Raw genomic sequence first — 19119 nt, 5'->3', positions numbered from 1 at the left:
ATCTATCTATCTATCTATCTATCTATCTATCTATCTATCTATCTATCTATCTATCTATCTATCTATCTCTATCTATCTATCTATCTGTCTCCCTTCTGTACTATAGATACTTCATTTACTGTTAGTCAGTTTTAGAGATGTTGGCAGTTAGTGGAAGCTATTTTTATTCTCTTTTTTTTAAAAATATATCTTATTTCGAGTAAGTCTGTTATTTTTGTGCTGTGGTATTGTGGTTGTTTTTGTTAAAGAGAAGGGGGGAGAGAGAGGGGAATGGTAGAGCTGCTGTTTTGAACACTGGCTGCCTGCTGCCTTTTGAGAGGCAAAGGGCTTGTATCCAGTGTGTGTGTGTGTGCTCTGTCCTCACTTTGCCCAGATCTGAACTCTAGTCCTGGCAGAGGCCTCTTTAGAAGACCATATGCTCTGGCGGATTGAGGCTTGTGTCAAAAAACAACAACTATTCTTTCAGTATTCTTCAGGAAGGTATGAATGATGACGACATGATGAAAAAAAAAAACGTTGCTTGCTTTTCTGGTGGACTACAAATTTCTCTGTGGTATTCTTTGAGCATTGTTTTGAATTAACACTGTAAAAAGTTATCACACACACACACACACACACACACACACACACACACACAGAGAGAGAGAGAGAGAGAGAGACACAAAACTCTTTGAGCATTGTCTTGAATTAACACTGTGAAAAGTTATAACACACACACACACACACACCAGGCCACAAAATCCCACTCTTCCTCAACTGGAAAGACACATACACCGAAGTTAACCTGAATGTTTTATTGAGTTTGACTTTTTTATGTTTGGTTCTTTGGGACTCCCAATTAATTATGCGGGGGAGAAAAAAACCCCTGTAATTTCAAAATGAACCTCATATTTTCCTTTCATAATTAATAAGTTCCTTTCACTTCATCAAAATATTCAACACTCTAGCATTACACCTCGTAACATTTTGCCTGACTAATTATTCAGATTTGCCATCTTAGAGAAATTATAACAACTTTGCATGAGACCGTGTTGGCTAAAATGAGGCATTCTAAAATAATCTTGTGAATATATTGATTATTTTATATGTGTATGTATATGTGTATGTGTATGTGTATATGTCTGTGTGTGTGTGTGTGTGTGTGTGTGTGTGTGTGATGGACCAAGTTATCAGTCATTTGTCATTGGAATTCATAGTACAGCCATGATTATTCGTGGTTGTACTATGAATTCCAAAGAAAATATCTGATAACTCGGTCCATCACAAATAGCAAGCATCCCTCTTTCTCTCTGATCGACTGCTCGATGCATCACTTCTGTCACATCTTTTAGCGCATCAATACGTCTGTCAATATTTCTCATCTGAGGCAGTGGTTTCAAAATAGCCTCTTGCGAGATCCGTTTCATGTTTTGTGATACATCACCTGCAGAACTCATTTCCCATCCACACATGACAATGATAATAATAATATGTAACCCCATGGATTTTATTCTCTGCCTATACCCAGCATTTGCTGCAAAGAGCTATATAAGATCATGAACTGACAGAGATGTTGTAGGATCTGAACAGGAGGATCCCAGGGGCCCATGGGATGAACCACATTTCCCACACAACCTAATCTGGCCTTATTATTTCTCAGTATTTGGTCACATGACTGCACATAAATCAATAGACTGACAAATAAAAGGCCTGAAACTGAGTCAGTTCCACTGTGCACATTTATTAAGTGTGTTCTCGTAAGATAAAAGAGGATCAAGCCTGGTGTGAAAGAGTCAGCTAACTTGTCACAGTTTGACGTTCTTCAGCAAAAACATACATGTTTGTACAGCTGGAGTTTTTCAGTACAGTTCATGGTTTTCAGTAAATTGGAGTGTTAATATCAGTCAGCTGGCGAGCTGTCAAATCCAAAGCCTCTGAAGCTAGATAACATGTAACTGTAGGTTTGTGCTGCTGCTTTGTGCAACTTAATGAGATGCACAAAACACACAATTGAACTATTATCAGAATCAGAGTGAATGATAACTCTGTATAATATTGACTGTATTGACACTGAAGACTGGAGAAATGATGCTGAAAATACAGCTTTGCCATCACAGGAATACAGTACGTTAAAAAACAGTTATTTAAAATTATAATAATATTTCAATTTAAATAATTATTTTTAACATTATTACACTTTTTAACTGTGTTTTGTATACAGCCTTGGTTAGCATAAAATACTACTTTCAAAAACAAAACAAAAATGGGACTGACCACGAACTTTTGCGCAGTAGTGTATATTAAACTACTTTTTAAATTATCTAAATTGTTTCATTAAAATTATTATTAAATAACTATTTAATTGAATATAATCATGTTTCTTATTATTTCAGTTATCAGTTATGTATATATACATTTAATATTGTTTAGTTGCCCATGTTTTGTTTTTGTATGATAGTGCTCTATACATATTTATTAGTCATAGTTCATAAGGCCAGTTTTGGTAAACTTTAATTCATCATGTGGCCTTCTGTTTTACCACCTGTTTGATTATGTTAGTTATCAGTATAATTGAAAGTGCAAAGCAGATGTGTGTAGTTAACGTATGTAAGTGCATTAACATCAGTTCATGAAATATTCTGTTATGAACTGCACCAAAATGGCTCCCATAATGTCGAAAACTGTTGTGACCAATTTCTATCTAAGTATTTTAATGTTAATTTAACTGTGTGTGTGTGTGTGTGTGTGTGTGTGGATGCTTGCCAAGATGCAGTTCAGGGTCCATTTGATTAGTTAACCACTTTGGATAGTATTTGATTGGAAGGAGAGACAGAAGTAAAAAAAAAATGTTAGGTAAATATTTGATCAATTTTCCATGATCATTGGCCATTGTTAGGGAAAACTCTTCATATAAAACCTTAAGAGACACAGAAGAGTCTGTTTGTGCATACTGAGATTCACAGATTGCAAAAGAGGAAGTGTGTACCATATAAATCCTTATCAGTTTGTCTATATTAAAACCATTGAAGTCCAACTTTTAATGATAGCAGCTTTTCGTCTGTGTCAGTCACATTATTTGTATGTGATATTAGAGCAGATTATAACAATAACACTTCTAAGGTTCGGGTCTCTTCCTTCCCTTCCACAGTGAAATGAGATCCAGTCACTGAACTTACATTGGCGTGCGAATCAGGGTGTAAGGTGATAGCTCTGTTATGTCACCTTATACATATTGCAGCTACATAGTGTATTGACACATTTATGTGTGTATCAATTAAATGAATAGGAAATATAATAATTAGGGTCATTTTGATAACTTATTGTAAATTTTTTTTATTTTTTTTTATTTTATACTTTTGGTGGTCTACTTGTGAACAATTGATGTTATGAATATTTGTTTTCCTGATCAATATAAGGTTGGGTATCGCTTGAATTTTAACTATTCCGATTCTTATTGATTTCTACTTTCAGTTCCAATTTGGTAAAAAATTGGAATATTGGAATATTAGGCTGCTGTCACTTGGATCCAATATATTGATATGCGTTTTCTTTGTCAACTGTTTATGTTCACTTAAGACATAATCGGCTGTGTTTACGAGGATATTTTGACATATTTTTGTGTGTATTTGTCCGTTCAAGTGCAAAAAGATGCGGAAGAGTTCAGCATTATTAAGTATGAGAGTCGACTTTCTGTGCGCACGTTTTGGATGGTCCTCTTTTGGTCTTCTTGTGCTTGAATGGTTTAAAGTCATATTAAAATGCACACAAATGAATCAAAAAGTATCCATTCCTGACCTTAAGTATTCTATTCCAGAATTGGAATCGATTGAAACCCAACCCTAGTTATAACTTACTCTTTTTCAAACACAATCAGAAATACGTCACATTATAGAAATAAAATGGTTTGGAAATGATAATTCACATTGCCTTTTTCTTTGATTTATTTTAGTTTATTAAAACAGGTGTGATACAATAGATCTGACAAAGAGAAATGGAACTCCATATGTTGGCCAGACTGTGTTTCTTTTAATTTGTTTTAATCACGCAGATTTGATCATTTCTTTTGTAGTGCTCTTGCGTGATTTTTATTTATTTTTCTCCCAGTGAATATAAAAGGAAGTTCATCTAAGGTACAGTTTTTGAGTAATTGATCTTTTGGCTTAGTACAACACTTCAGGCTACGATGCACTTTTATTTCAACCCTCTCTGTACAGTAGCTAATCCAGGGGGGGAACAATGCTTACATTCATATGAATGAGAGTTTTCCACAACACAAGCAAAACGGCCTCATATGACCATACACAACAAACATATGCCACTGTAAATATACTTTTCTGTAAGTTAACCGGTAAATGGCAGTGAACCAGAACAGTGCAGTGCAGATCATAACATGCTGGCCAAATTTAGCTAAAGTGTTCACCTCCCCTAATTTCTCAAGAGGTCAAAGTATATTCATTATGTAACATGGCACGCACTGGAACACAGCACACACTGTATTGCATGTAGATTTATCTAATAGGTTAACAACACCAATGAAATGCCCAATCATAACCAACCACTTCCCTCCTTGACCCACTCTGCAGAAAGAAACCGCCCTTGTGCCGCACAAACGTATTTGTTCCTCTGGCCTTGATCCTTTTTAGCTAAGGCTAGTCTTTTATCTTTTAACTCTATATCATTGCAGTAAGAAAAACAAGCCATGCAATGAAAAGTGAAGCCTGGTCTTCGACACTGAGACATTTTGACTTTTTTTCTTTACTTTTTCAGTGACTGTTTCTGTGTGGAAGTGAGTGTGTATGTTCTTTTTGTGTTTTTTATCAAAGGAGGATCTGGTAACTAAAGAGTCCATCTCCTGTAACCACAACCCTTGCTGTGGCATGACTCGCTTCTGCCTATACTGGACACGTTATAAAACAACACATGATTTTTTTTATACACTGATGAGGACCATGTTATAGCACATAAAAAATGAAAGTAAAATTATTCAATATTTAATTTTAATAATAACAAATAAATAATATTAAAGGGGCTATAAATGTAAGAATTGTGTGTTTTAATCGTTTTTTTATTGCAAATTTGTGAACAGCTTGTAAAGAAACATAAACAAGATCTTCCCACATCTTTTTATGTGAAGTAATGTTTTTGTCGGGAAAATTAAAAAAGAAGTAGCGGTTACGCGCGCTCCCAAAAGCTCATGCCGTTGACATGCAATGAATGCTTATCCAATGTTCAGGATAATGCTGAAAGAGCTATTCTGTACTGTAATGTCATGCAAAGAGAAAAATTCACATACATTGCCAGATCTATATAGTCTATAGTCTCAAATATCAAACTATCATAACAGTTTAATTATAATGACCTCATCTTTCGACATGATAGCGGTGAATCGCAGAGCTGGTTCAAACATGTCTACATCGCTATGATCCCTTTCGATACGGTTCACTCGTGCTGCGTCGCTATCTTAACCTTGATACCCTTGGGCCCTTATTCATGCGCCCTGGGCCAGGGCCCCAGAACAATTGTCGTTACGCAGATCGAAGCATGGCGCGATTGGACTGGGTCTAGCGACGTACAAGTGAACCGTATCTAAAGGGAACGTACTTGGTTACTAACGTGATCGAGTACTGCGTCACCGGCTGTGCTTTTTACGCTGCACGACTCGACGTTCGTTGCTTCAGTCGAATTTACCTGATTCCATATGGCAGAATGCCCGCTTATATAGCGGGATAGCCCCGCCCATTTTGGCGGGCTTTCTCCTCATAGGTTCGTGCAGCTCCACTTCTCAGCCATTGGTAATTGGTAACACTTTAAAATGCAATCACACTTTTTTGCAATTCACAATTAGACCCCCCCCCCAACCCCCAAAAATGATGCAGCCCTACTTGATTTTTTTCATTTTTTTAATGTTCTTATGACTTTCTACTCATAACTTAGTTGATCGTTTAGTTCTGTTGTGACTTGCCCAGCTTGTTAAACACACAACCCTGGGCTGGTCCGCAGAGAGATTGTGTTGTACGAGGAATTTGTCTAGAATTAACCTCCATGTATTTCAAAAACAAAAAATTCAATTCCCCGGATAAGGGAACAAACTCTGCATCGCCTCGTGTTTGCGTCTAAGAAGAGATTACCATATGACGTGACATGTAATCTTCGGCCAAAGTGCTCCCCTGGCACATTTGAAAGCATGTCTCACATGCAGATGTAAGAAGCCTTTAATGTCGCAACTAATAAGCCTTGCATTTTGCAGACAAAGCATCCCATCAGACAAATGGCAGGAATTGGGCTTCCTTCGGGTTGAGCAAATTGACTTTGGGGACACTGGATGATTTCACTTTGATCATGAGTGTGAATCAACAGTCAGGTATTGTGATAATGCTAATTGGTTTCACAGTCTAGGCGTTTAATGGGGTCTGTGATCAGTTTGAAATGAAACTCCACCTGTGAGTCATGATTTGCTGGACCATTTTCTTTATGAAGGCTTGAGTCATTTTTCAATTACACAAGGTTGCTGCTTCCACCTGCTTGCTCTCTGTTTTTTTTTTTGACAGATGCAGCTTTTTTTAAGGTAGCTATCACATTAAACGTTTACAGATACAGACACATAGAGACACATTAATATATGGATTTGTGCATGTGATGCAATGCAAATGACTATATCTAACACAGTTGTCAAATTCACTGGAAAACACTTTAAGATATATAGGTCAGATGAGTTAATCATTTCAAGACAGAGGATAATAAAACTATTCTACAAATGACCTCAAGAAAGATCACAAGACAAAGTCTTTAAAAAGTCTTTCTGCTTTTGAAACTCAACAGGTCAAAAGGCTTCAGAAGTGTGATTCTGCAACTGAACATCACAGATCTGTCCTCAATTCATAAATCTGCAAAAGCTCCAGGCTGATAAATGAGATATTTCATAATTCCCATGGTTCGTTGCACATATCTGTTTTCCAGCCAGCATTAATGGGAAATGTGAGTATTTGATGAAGCCCTGAGGACTTGAAACTGAATAAATTTAGGTGGCAGGAAAGGGAGGTAGTTGTAAAGGCCCCGTGTATAAACCCTCAGGGCTGATTGGTCCTCAGGGGCTGATTTGAGCACAGAGGAGCCTAAAATGAGAAAGAGGTCCTGGAACTCTCCAATAAAACTGTAGCATGTCCTCTGGAACTCACAATGCTCTGTGCTTTTAGCAAAGTGTAGGACCCAGAAACAAGTCCTGATTGTTCAGCTAGTTCCAAAAGATTGAAATATTTGTTATAAAAAAAAAAAATATTGTTTATAATTTGATTGCCAATACAACACTATTTTTAGGATTTTGCATGAAATCCATTTAAATGAGTAAAGCTACAGTTTACGTAATCATTTGCATTGGGACTACATAAATAACGTTCATTGGCGTTAATGTAAAATTGCTGAAACTGGGCAGGGGATTTCTAGTTCCCAGCGTGCTTTGAATGTGACTGGATAGGAAGAGCAAATGTTAAAAATTACATATTTTATGTGTTTGTGAGCAAGATGAGAAAAGGGGAGACTATTTTAATGAATATTGTTTAATGCTCTGTTATGGTATATATAGGAGTTTTTGTTTTGTTGGAGTTTAAAAGGGATAGTTCTCCCTAAAATCAAAATTCTGTCATTAATTTCTCACCCTCATGCCATTCCAAACCCGTAAGAATATTAACAAATGAAGATCTTTTTAATGAAATCTGAGATTTGACAGTCTATACAACTACTTTAAAGCCACAGAAAGGAAGTAAACCTCAATTTTATGAAGTGACACCAGTGATTTGCACAAAAAACCCAACATATTTTACCACTTTATTTACAAAATATTAAACTCCGAAGCACATTCATGCAACAGTGTTTTCTCCCACCTCAACAACACACATGCGTCGTGGTGCTCTTGTGAACGTGCGTTGTAGATTAATATTTTGTAATCAACATTAGGTTGAGTAATTAATGACAGAATTTAAAACTATCCCTTTAAGGGATTTTGGTAAAAAGTCTCTTTCTATTTATCCTTGAACTTCCTGTCACACCAAACGTTGCATTTGGTAAAAGCCGTTACATTCAGCAGGCTAATGCACTATTGCTATGCACTACATATTATACTGTTTTTGAAAGAAATAAAATACTTTTTTTCAGCATGGATGCATTATTTGATCAAAAGTGGCAGTAAAGACATTAATAATGCCACAAAGATGTTTATTTCAAATAAATAGCCTGTTCTTTTAAACTTTCCATTTATTGAAGAATCCCCAAAAAAATGTCACCGTTTCCACTAAAAATGAAGCAGCACAACTGTTTTCAACATTGCAAATAAAAAGAAATATTTCTTGAGCACCAAATCAGCATAATAGAATGATTTCTGAAGGATCATGTGACACTGAAGACTGGAGAAATGGCTGCATGAATAAATTACTCTTAAAAAGTAAAAAACACTTATTTTAAATTGTAATAATATTTTACAATGTAATAATAATTTCAGTAGTAATAATAATAAAGGTCTACTTTATGCCCTTTTAGGAGCCTGACAGTCCCTGGTCCCCATCCGCTTTCAATGTGTATGGAAAAGAGCAGCGTGAACAGTCTACAAAATTTCTCCTTTTGTCTTTCGCTGCAGACAGAAAGTCACACAGGTTTGGATAGACATGGGGGTGAGTAAAAAATGACACTGAGCCTTTAAGTTCAGCCAAAGAATAATTGTTTTTCACAAGTGAGTGCAAAATGACTGTTTTGGGTTATGCTGGTGCCACAACTTATCACCGCTCATCAGGAGGACGAGACTCATTCCTGCTCGGATTTCAGTCAAGGCATTTACTGGACCTTATTTTGGATGTGTCTAGGCCAGTCTGGGTAAAAACAGCCATTGTGGTTTTGTGATGGCAGCACATCGGATGGCGTGGAGTTTTCAGAGAAGGGTTTGGTTAGACACTCTGATAGTTACTCAAACAAGGAGGGGTCAGAGCTTTGGCAGTTGCTATAGAAACGAGACAGAGAGCAGCGTGGGAGACTGTATACTGTGGGAGAACAGATGAGCGTTTCAGGTGACGCTCGCTGACATCAGGAGGGCTATTAAAGGTGGCAGGATTCAGGTCATATTCGTACGTATTCAGGTCATATTCTTTGTGTGCTACGTGTGGCACACAAAGTCAGGTTAAGTCAGGAATGTATCTAGACAATCTCTTATCGAAAAATATTATTGATGCTGCTCTAAAAGTAATGTAGAAATGATGTATACATAAAATTCCGGGTCAAAATTTCAGGGGCGTTTTCTCCGAGGAGGCAAGGGAGGCAGTGCCTCCTCAAAAAAACTAGATGAGAAAATAATCGATATTACAAAAAAAAACCAATGCAAATATTTTTTTAAAATACATTTAAAAAGTGTGAAATTCACTCATTTTTATAAAGTAACACTGTCCATCAGAGACGCCCACAGGTGACATTACAGAAAGGCTTGCCTCCCCTGAGCCCATTGACTTTTAACAGACCCCCTAAAGCGTGCGGTGAGTTTGATGGGGGGTAATTGAGAATGAATGGGGGAAAGTCACGTGAGAGTAAGCAATGCCTCCATCGCGCTATGATTGGATATGATCGGTTATGATTGGTTCGTGTGATAAATCCCGCCTCTTGTTTTCGTGCGTGTTCTTGAATTGGCCTGAATGAAGACAATGATGCCGTTAATGGGAAGACTCATTAAAAAGTAAGAAAACAAATCAGCCACTTATATCACCTCATTATGTAATGTCAAAATCAAACTGAAAATTACCTGAAAACATGATGACTGTGTGGGTTTTTAGTGAGCAATCAGCTTGAGGAAATTAAAGGTACACCTTTGTGTCTGTGACCAGTGTGTACAAGATTGATGACTGATGAACATAAGTTGACTATTAAAAAGAAAACCTGAATATAAGTTCACAAATAATATATAGGCCTATTGTTTAAATTGTTACTGCCTTTAGTCATTATTTTGGAATAAATGTTCAAATGCGAAAAAACTAACTTGATGAAATTTATTCTTGGTTTTAATAAATAGAACATTACATAGTGGAAAAATACAAAATACAATTGTATTTGGTATCTCTTTTTATGTAATGTTTATTTAACTTGGAAAATTCTCTCTCTCTCTCTCTCTCTCTCTCTCTCTCTCTCTCTCTCTCTCTCTCTCTCTCTCTCTCTCTCTCTCTCTCTCTCTCTCTCTCTCTCTCTCTCTCTCTCTCTCTCTCTCTCTCTCTCTCTCTCTCTATATATATATATATATATATATATATATATATATATATATATATATATATATATATATATATATATATATATATATATATATGCTTCCTACAAATTATTTTATACATTCTGACAGACATTCATCAGACTTGTTTTTATTAAATGGAACTTAATTAAAAGGAACTGTCAGTCCCCAGATGTCACAGTTATTTCTTAGACTGTTCTTTTATATAATTGATGCCAAAAATAGTTGTGCGCTCACTCTGTGTAAAAATCAATGTTTTAGCTTCATCTCTTTGGGACAAATCCGATGCGTTCGCTGGTTTGGGGCAGCAAATGCTCGCTGACTCATTGTGCAATCTGTCAGCCAGTCACCTTGTCAGTCTAAATGAGCTGAGTAAAAACTAATAGAGGAAGGAGGTGGAGGAAGAAAAAAAAAAGATAATCAGTCGGGCCTCTGACGTCAGATGTTTTTTTTCAAACGAGTCTGTAAATGATGGAAATGCCCTGCAAGTGTCTCTGAGTGGTTTCCATGGCAATAACCTAGCGCTGTACATGCTGGCAATAAAATGCTATGTAGTGGCCTAAGACATATGTTTGCTAGTACCAAGAGGGAGGACACAGGGTTTTCTTTGTGGAGCTTTGTGAATGAAATGTCACTGTTTTTTCTTCTACCGTCGAGACATGAGTTGGTACGCCGCACAGTCCAGACATGGACTTGATTCCTCAATTTAGTGGCGTGTGCGCGTGTCACTGATGTTTTTCTCGTTTTACTGTTCTTCTATTATACATTGACAACAAAAGACACAGCCTATTATCTAAGAATAGATCCTATTATCCATTCTTTACACCACAACCATATCTGAACAGGAATTTTGCTCGCCAAATGCTTACAGTGTTGTTTGTTTTTATTTGCTCCTCCTGCACTGAAAAAACAATACTGTAAGTAAAATTTACTTACATTTTCTGTGGCAAGTTTTGCACGCATATTTTTCACACACAAGTAAATTTCACACACATATTTTTTAAGTAAATTTCACATATGGAATTAAGTAAACTCACTAAGTTAAGTGAAAATAACAAAGAAAATAAGTAATTTTAACTTGGCTAGTAAAAGGTAGAGTAATATCTACTTATTTGAAGTTTCCTTTGCACTTACATTTCACTCAAACAATATAACATTGAATTAAACCACACTTTTAAAGTATATGCTTTACTTAGAAAGAAACATCTAAGTAATTAATACAATATAAAATGTGTTAGATATCAGAAGCTTTGCAACATGTGAACGCAGAGACCTCAATACTTGACAATACACAATGACGGTAACATTTGATGAATCGTTTTTGTGTTTGAATGTGTCATTTTGAGTATAAATGAACTACAAATGTCACAAAATGGCAAGTTACTAATCCTAACAACAAAAGCAATGATAAAACAGTGTAAATACGGCTGGAAAACAGTGAAAAATCAACCTCATTAATTATTCAAGGCCCAGTGCATGATGGGAACATCAGTATCAGAAAAGTTGAGTAATTTAACATTGATAATCACGCTTGAATTGCGTACTAATATAGAATTTACTTAGTTTTTTTTAAATTATTGCCTGAACTAACTTAATTATTGCTTTTCATGTAAATTACATTGTTTTTTTTCCCTAGTATTTACTTCACCACAAAATCATTTTTATCCGTGTGTCCGGGCAGTGAGGATGTAACCAGCAGGGATCAAGGCAGCAAAGTGCGCATTGCCTGAGGGAGAGCTCTTGTGAAGTGCTCATAATGTGGAGCAGGCTTCTTCAGCCCTTTAAAACACAACTCAATCTCAGCCCTGCGGCCACCGGCGCCAGCTCCACTGCCTGTTTTATAGGCCTTTACTGCTGTATTTGTACGTGCGTGTGTGTATACCGCCTCTCATAAAGGCTTCTTTGAGGGCTGATTACATAGTAATCATAGATGAGGGACATAGATGTATGATGGAGGCTTTAAATATATAGCTGTCAGATTTCATGGTGAAGTGTGACCAAATGGAGTTTAAACCACAACAGATGAACAATAACAAACTAGCCTTTAACTGGTCTGTTGTACATTGCTACAAAGTTGCATTTTCACTGCTGTGCTTCTGCAGTGTGATTTTCTTCTTTTATACAGTAACATTTTATACAGAGACTAGTTTAAGTAAGCTACTCAAAGGTTGAAGGTGTAAACACTGTGGCTCTGTGGTGCTATCAAAACATTGCTCTGTTTGTTTGACCAGCCTGACACAGCAACAGCTCAGCCAATGAGGTGCGTTCGGGCGGAGCTGTCTGTTTAACTGACCAATGAATGGGAGAGTGTTCAGAGAAACCTGTTTGAGAACAATCTGATTCTTTGCCGTCTTATTTTACTGTTAGTTTTTTGTATTTATTAATTGGATTTTATTTTTATTTTTTTTATTTTTATATTGAGTTTTATTTTAGTTTTAGTTTATTTGTCACTTTAATTCGTTTTTTTTAATATATATTTCTTTTTAGCTTTATTTTAATTTTAGTTTTAGTAGTTTCAGTTAGCTGCCAAGGCAACATTTCTAATTTTCATTTAAGTTTTTCATCTAATATTTATATTTAAATTTATTTCAGCTTAAATTAGTCAACAAAAATTAATTATTTTTAATTGTTTCAGTTTAAGTTGCAATAACAACACTGATTCTGCATCTGAATATGCCTACTTCCTAAAAATGGTATGTGAAAAACTGTATGCTAAATGAATGCCCAAAAACACAGTATTCATAAACTGCAAAAAAAAAATAATAATAATAATAATACTCAGATGACCCATATTTCTGTTAAGATTCTGAAGTGTGCATCCAAGGGACACCTTACTATCCCATGAGGCAATGGGAGAGAAGTTTTCGTATACATAAATGGCATGAACAGTTGTCTTATGATATTGTAGGTCACAGGTCGCCTTTTTCGCATTTGTCGCCATTGGCTCTCGGCTTGCTTAGTCGGGAACATTTAATTTAATATTCAACAATATTATTGATCTGCCTGCATTGACACCATTATATGAGAACTGAACTGAGCTGGACAATGGCATCACGGTTTATCACTCCAGAGCGGCTATATATATATATATATATATAAATGAATTAAATTAATAACTTTTTTACAACAAAAATGAAACATCACTGGGACTGGGACACTATTTTCTTCTGGAAACAAACTTTGTTGCATTATTTTCAATCTGTATTGTAAAAAGCACTACATAAATAAAGGTGACTTGACTTGACAAGACAACATGGCAGACGTGGTATGTAGTATCTGTGTTGTATGCGTACTTCATTAACAGCTGAGAAGTAACTTCTTGATGAAATGCAGTATGTAACGTTGACCGTATGAGATTTTGGACACGGCTATAACATTAAGTTACACTAGTGGCACAGAAATGACACACTTCACTTTTACAGACATTATCTGAAATTACCATAATATTCCCTCTGTAAGCAATGCTCTGTGAGATTTGATTACAGGTCATTACTGTATATAGCCTTCAATTATGTGACACAATAAACATAGAATGTGTTTGGTAATGTGAAAATGGGAATTGGTCCAAAGAGTTCATGTATACATAAGTAAATTCTTTGTAGCTCATAATGCTTTGCTTAGTTAAATAATGATGCCTTGATGACAGACTGAATAGTATGCATGCTAGAGGCGATAGCGATGAATAGCAATGGTTTTAGTCCAGATTAACCCTGCCTGGAGAGTTTCTTACCAGCAGTATAAATATTAACTTTTATATTTGGCTTGCCTGGAATACAATTCTACACAAAGGTTGTATTGTTCTTTGATTGCTCATAGGAATGTTTATTATTTAAACGAATGTACATTGTGACTAATTATGATTATTAAGATTCAACACACTGTGCAGTTCAATTTAATCTAATAGATTTCCACTTTGTTCCCAGATTGTTTCCAGACTTATTCAGAAAACGAACATTTGAGAAGGGGATGAAAAAAAGAAAATCAGACGGATGAGTATTATGGCTCTAAATGAAATGAATCATCCCTTCTTCACACATTCTGTGTCTGTCTCACAGAAACACTGCAACCTGTCCCTCATCTTCTGTCAACTGTCTCTGTCTCTCTCTGTTCCTCTCGCTCAGCGTCTGGGGAAAAGGACTTTTCGGTTATTTCTCATTCTGACAAAAGAGGATTGAAAATCCTTGTGACAGTAAAGCACAGCTTGCCTCCACCAGATCTGCCTTTAATGTATGATACTCTGACAAGGAAACGCATGTCATCCAAACCGATATTCATCAAACATTAATTTCCTTTCTTTTAAAAAGCCAAACCACTTGCTCGTTGCTGCGACTTCTGAAATGACTCCGGACTTCTGACTTATGAAATCTAATGAAAAGATAAGAAATGTATCAGAAAAATGATGATCAAAAGAAATATCACCCATATCATTATGAAAAATAATGAAACCAGTGGGAATAGTAAATCTCGCTCCCTGTGAAAACATCTAAAGTTTTCTACCTGTCTTTAGACTTAATAAAAATGAAGAAGAAAGGCCATTTTGGTCACATGTATTCTGGAACTTCTAGCACATTTAACGTTACAAAAAATGTCTTGCATCCAACCGTTGAATAGCTCATAAGTCGCTCTGATTTTTCGGTTGAGTGTGTTCTCCCTCTGTCTGTGGTCTGCACACTTATCTGCTAATGAGGGGATGTGTCAGGGGTTGTCAAGGAGGAACTCTCCACATCTGGGAGGATAATTATAGAAGCCTTATTAGCCTGACCCTCACATTCTTCCTCCTCTGATCGCTGTAGGAACGATGGGACCAGCAGGGCCTGTTTTTTTAAGAGCTCACGGGTTCCAATAGCTAGGGTCTGACTGAACTTGACAGCTGGTCACTCACAAGTTGGCAGCATGCGTTTATTGCCAAGGTCTCCAGAGAGCAACTTTCACTAGCAAGCAAGCACACGAGACTTCTGAGATCGTGAAAGATCCTGTTAAAAAGACCAGTCTTTATGTTGTGACTGGTCACTATGTTGTGATTTTGATAGGGCAGCCACTTCTAAACTAGCTTAACTTGCACATACACTTTATAAATGTCTTTACTGTCTCTTTTGATTAATTTAATGCATCCTCCTTGATAAGTAAAGGTATGATTTAAAAAAATATATAAAAAAATCGTACTGGCCCCCAGACGTTTGGTAGTGTATTATGCTGTTCTTTTGAACTTTCTATTCGTTAAAGAATCCTGGCATAAATTAACATTGAAAACAGTTGTAATTTGCAAAATTGTAATACAATTTTACAATATTACTGTTTTACTATATTTTTGATCAAATAAATGCAGACCTGGTGAGCATAAGAGACTTTTAAAAACATTAAAACATTTATTTGCATTTGCATGTATGCAATTAATGTAACTAAATCAGTATGTGTCACAAGTGGTTGCAGGCAGACAGAAGAATAAAGTTCCAACACGAGTTTAATTATAAATATTCAAAAGCCAAACAGATGGTGGCAACACACATACACATAAGAGAGACCAGACAGAATGAACGTGAGGGTACAACTTAAATAGGAACTCAAACAAGATGATTAATAGAACACAGCTGAAACAAACGAACAAATAATGACGGTAACCAAGGAGACAAACCAGTGGTGGGAATCTGAACAAGGATTACATGTGACCAATGAAACTGAAAGTCCATGAAAACAGAAACTAACTGAACATAATGGTAACAGTATGTCATGCAATTCATTTTACGTTTAAATTGGAATTGGAATAAAGCTAAAACTAAATAAAATACAATTCTTAGTGAAATATTTAAAAAAATGTGAACAAAACTTAGAAATGAACAGAAATAAAATAAGTTTAAGTACTAAACTTACTAAAACTAAACATGATAAAGAAATAAATTAAAGCTAAATAGATGAAAAACTCATACAAATGAGTTTTTACAACCAAAACTTATTTTTAACAAAATGACTAAAACGTAATCTAAAATTACAGTGAAAACTGCGTGTGTGTGTCTGTGTCTGTGTGTGTGTGTAATAATCTTTTTTTTTTTTTTTTTGTGATGGATGTGTGCTGATGCTGAGAGCCAGTGACGGTGATCTGACGTCTCAGTGAGTCACACTGCCGTCGAGTGTGTCTGTGCATGTGAGTGTGTAAGGGGTGGGGGGTGGGGGGTGGGGGGGATGAGACGCTGCGTGGCATTACATAGAGTCCTCTCTCTCTCGGCCCAGTGCCTTCAGACAGTGCCACCAGACTGCTGTGTGACGCACTCGCCAGACTAGCCGTCACACACATTCACACAAGCTTGCATGCTCTCAGAGATCAATATGTGCATTTGCATGCGCATGTTTGGATCTGGTCAAACGGGTTGCTTATTTCCTGCTTTTGTTTTTGAGCTTAACATGATTATGCATTTGAAGTAGTGAGCTGGGTGGCCTTGAGATGGTGAGCCTCAATCAAACAAAGCTTGCACATGTGAAACACAAGGAAGTATTGAGACCAGCTATGAAAACACAAGCCAGGACAACATTCTCTTTCTGTCCTGTGGCACAAACTTTTTGAAGCCTGTGAAAAATGTGGTCCATGTTTCTTTGAATTTGCAAAAGAAATATACACTTTTAGAGAACCAGGGCTCTGTTATGTTGTGTGCTAGAAACTGAACAATTTTTTTATTTGACAAGACGTCCTCAAATGCACCATGACCAAAGAGCTAGCACACTTGTACATTCGAGTTGGGGATCGATACAGATTTCCAAATTCTGATCAAATTAGATTATGATTCACAAGCTCTTGATTCAATAAGATTCCATTCTGATTCAATTGGGTATATTTCATTAATGTACATTCTACTCAAATATGAAAGAAAATCTTTATTTGCTAATTCTGTAAATTCTATTGGGCCCTGTGAAATCCGTTTTATTTTTCCCAAATTCTGTTTATTTTATTCCAAATTTTGGATGCCATTTTTTTCCGTTTTCATTTTTTTTTTTTTTTTTTTTTGGTCAACTTTAATGGTTAAATTAAATTAAATTTTAGTAATCAAACAGCATGTCGAATTAATTGAAATCATGAAACTTGTACAATTTAATACCAATATATTATAAGTTTAGAAAAATGTAAAAATGTAAAAATTCTATTCTATTTTTTACCAATGTTTTCTTTTCTGGATTCAATTTTAATGGTTTAATTTTTTTTTATATAAAAAGCATGTCTAATTAATTGAACTAATAAAAACAACAATTTATAATTTTTTCTAAAAAAAATTTGTTGTGTATTTACATTTTTCTGGCAATCATTTGAAGGCAAAATCATTTAATTTATATTTTTATCACATGAAATTAAATAAAAAAAATGTGTCAAACAAAGTGCCTTACTGATAAAATGAAAACATGGGGAATTTTTTTTGATTATTCCTTGAAAAATAAAGTTTTAATAACAATTTATTATTATGAGCGTTAGTATTATTATTACATTGAGACATAGCTAAATTCTACTGTACAACATTAATATATTTCTGTCACAATTTCTTAAAGTTAAACCAAACTTTTATTTTGACGGGTTGGCGTGAAGACCTTTCAGCTTTATTTCAGTTTCCAAAAATTATTTTCAATAGTTTTAGTTAACAATAACAGCACTGCTCTTAAGAGTCATTTTCTCATGAATTGCTCTCAATACAAAGACGTTTCTTGTCATTACACTAGGTACATATTCAACATAGTCACTATCAGTATCATTCAAATTAAAATGGTCTTTTTGTTTTAATAGTGCAGACAGCATGCAGAAACAACTTGTGCGTGAACATCCCTTAATAACAATATTTCCTTTCAGTAAAGTGTCGTTTGCATGTCTGTATTTATATGCATAGAAAAGCCATTTATTAGCTACAGACCTGCTGCTCTAACCTGTAATCTCTGTATATTTGGGCACTCAAATGTGCCATTTAGCCCTGAGAGAGAGAGAGAGAGAGAGAGAGAGAGAGAGAGAGAGAGAGAGAGAGAGCATAGCTGTGTTGGGGAGAGATGATTCTCTCTGTTGCCTTGAAAGAGTTGATTCCAAGGCCACCACATGTGCACCATCAGGTTTCTGCTCTTTTTGCTTTATCTTTTGTAAGGAGGGCCGGGAAGTGGTGAGGGTTCAGGGGCTCTGACGTTTATTCTGACGTGTATTGTTCTAACGCATATCATGTCATGGTGAAGATGTTATCTCATTTATGTCACTTCACAAACACCATTCTCTCCTGAGCTCTCTTTGACCAAGGCAAATTTACCAACACCTAGGCTCACATATAGCCAGTCGACTTTATAGTTTATTTTGGCCAGTTAGACAGGAATAAAACATCTGACTAACATGTGAAGCAACTGACTGCATTTTCCATTTTAATGTGATATTTACAGTATCTGAAATAATTGGTAACACAGTAGATAAAAAAATATATATATCTTAAAATAATTTGCACAGCAGTATCGGTCTGAATTGCTGTACAGAAAACACAGGAAGTTTTTTGCAGAAACGTATAATAACAAACAATTTCATACAAATTATTTTATTTTATTTTTATTATTATATTTTATTTTATAAAAATAAAATATAATAATAAATACAGAGGAAATCCATGAAAAAGGTCACGAATTAGTCATGGCATATTTAGCTAAAGCTATTTTTTTTCCTCTAGATAATATCACACACGCACAAAAAATATTTCCTATAGCTTTGTGTGTTTACATGTATACAGGTTGGCCTTACACACATGAATAACATTATGAACATGCTTATAATAACTGAGCATCAGTCTTCTTCCTGTCATCACATACTGCATGCAAATTCTGTTACAGTACTCTGCAAATATTGTGACCTACTGTAGATTAGAGATAATTCAGTCAACAGACCATTCAAA

General features: G+C 35.6%; 1 protein-coding gene across 1 annotated transcript in view; it reads right to left on the bottom strand.

Moving 5' to 3' along the window:
- Window positions 1-19119, bottom strand: part of fkbp16 (FKBP prolyl isomerase 16) — a 43153-nt gene that overhangs the window by 6809 nt on the left and 17225 nt on the right. The gene's annotated exons all lie outside the window — the stretch shown is intronic.

Source organism: Abramis brama (assembly GCF_963993115.1).
Source record: "Abramis brama genome assembly, chromosome: 9".
Lineage (NCBI taxonomy): Eukaryota > Metazoa > Chordata > Actinopteri > Cypriniformes > Leuciscidae > Abramis > Abramis brama.
Note: the sequence above shows the minus strand (reverse complement) of the source record. Positions and strands in the feature narration are given on the sequence as shown.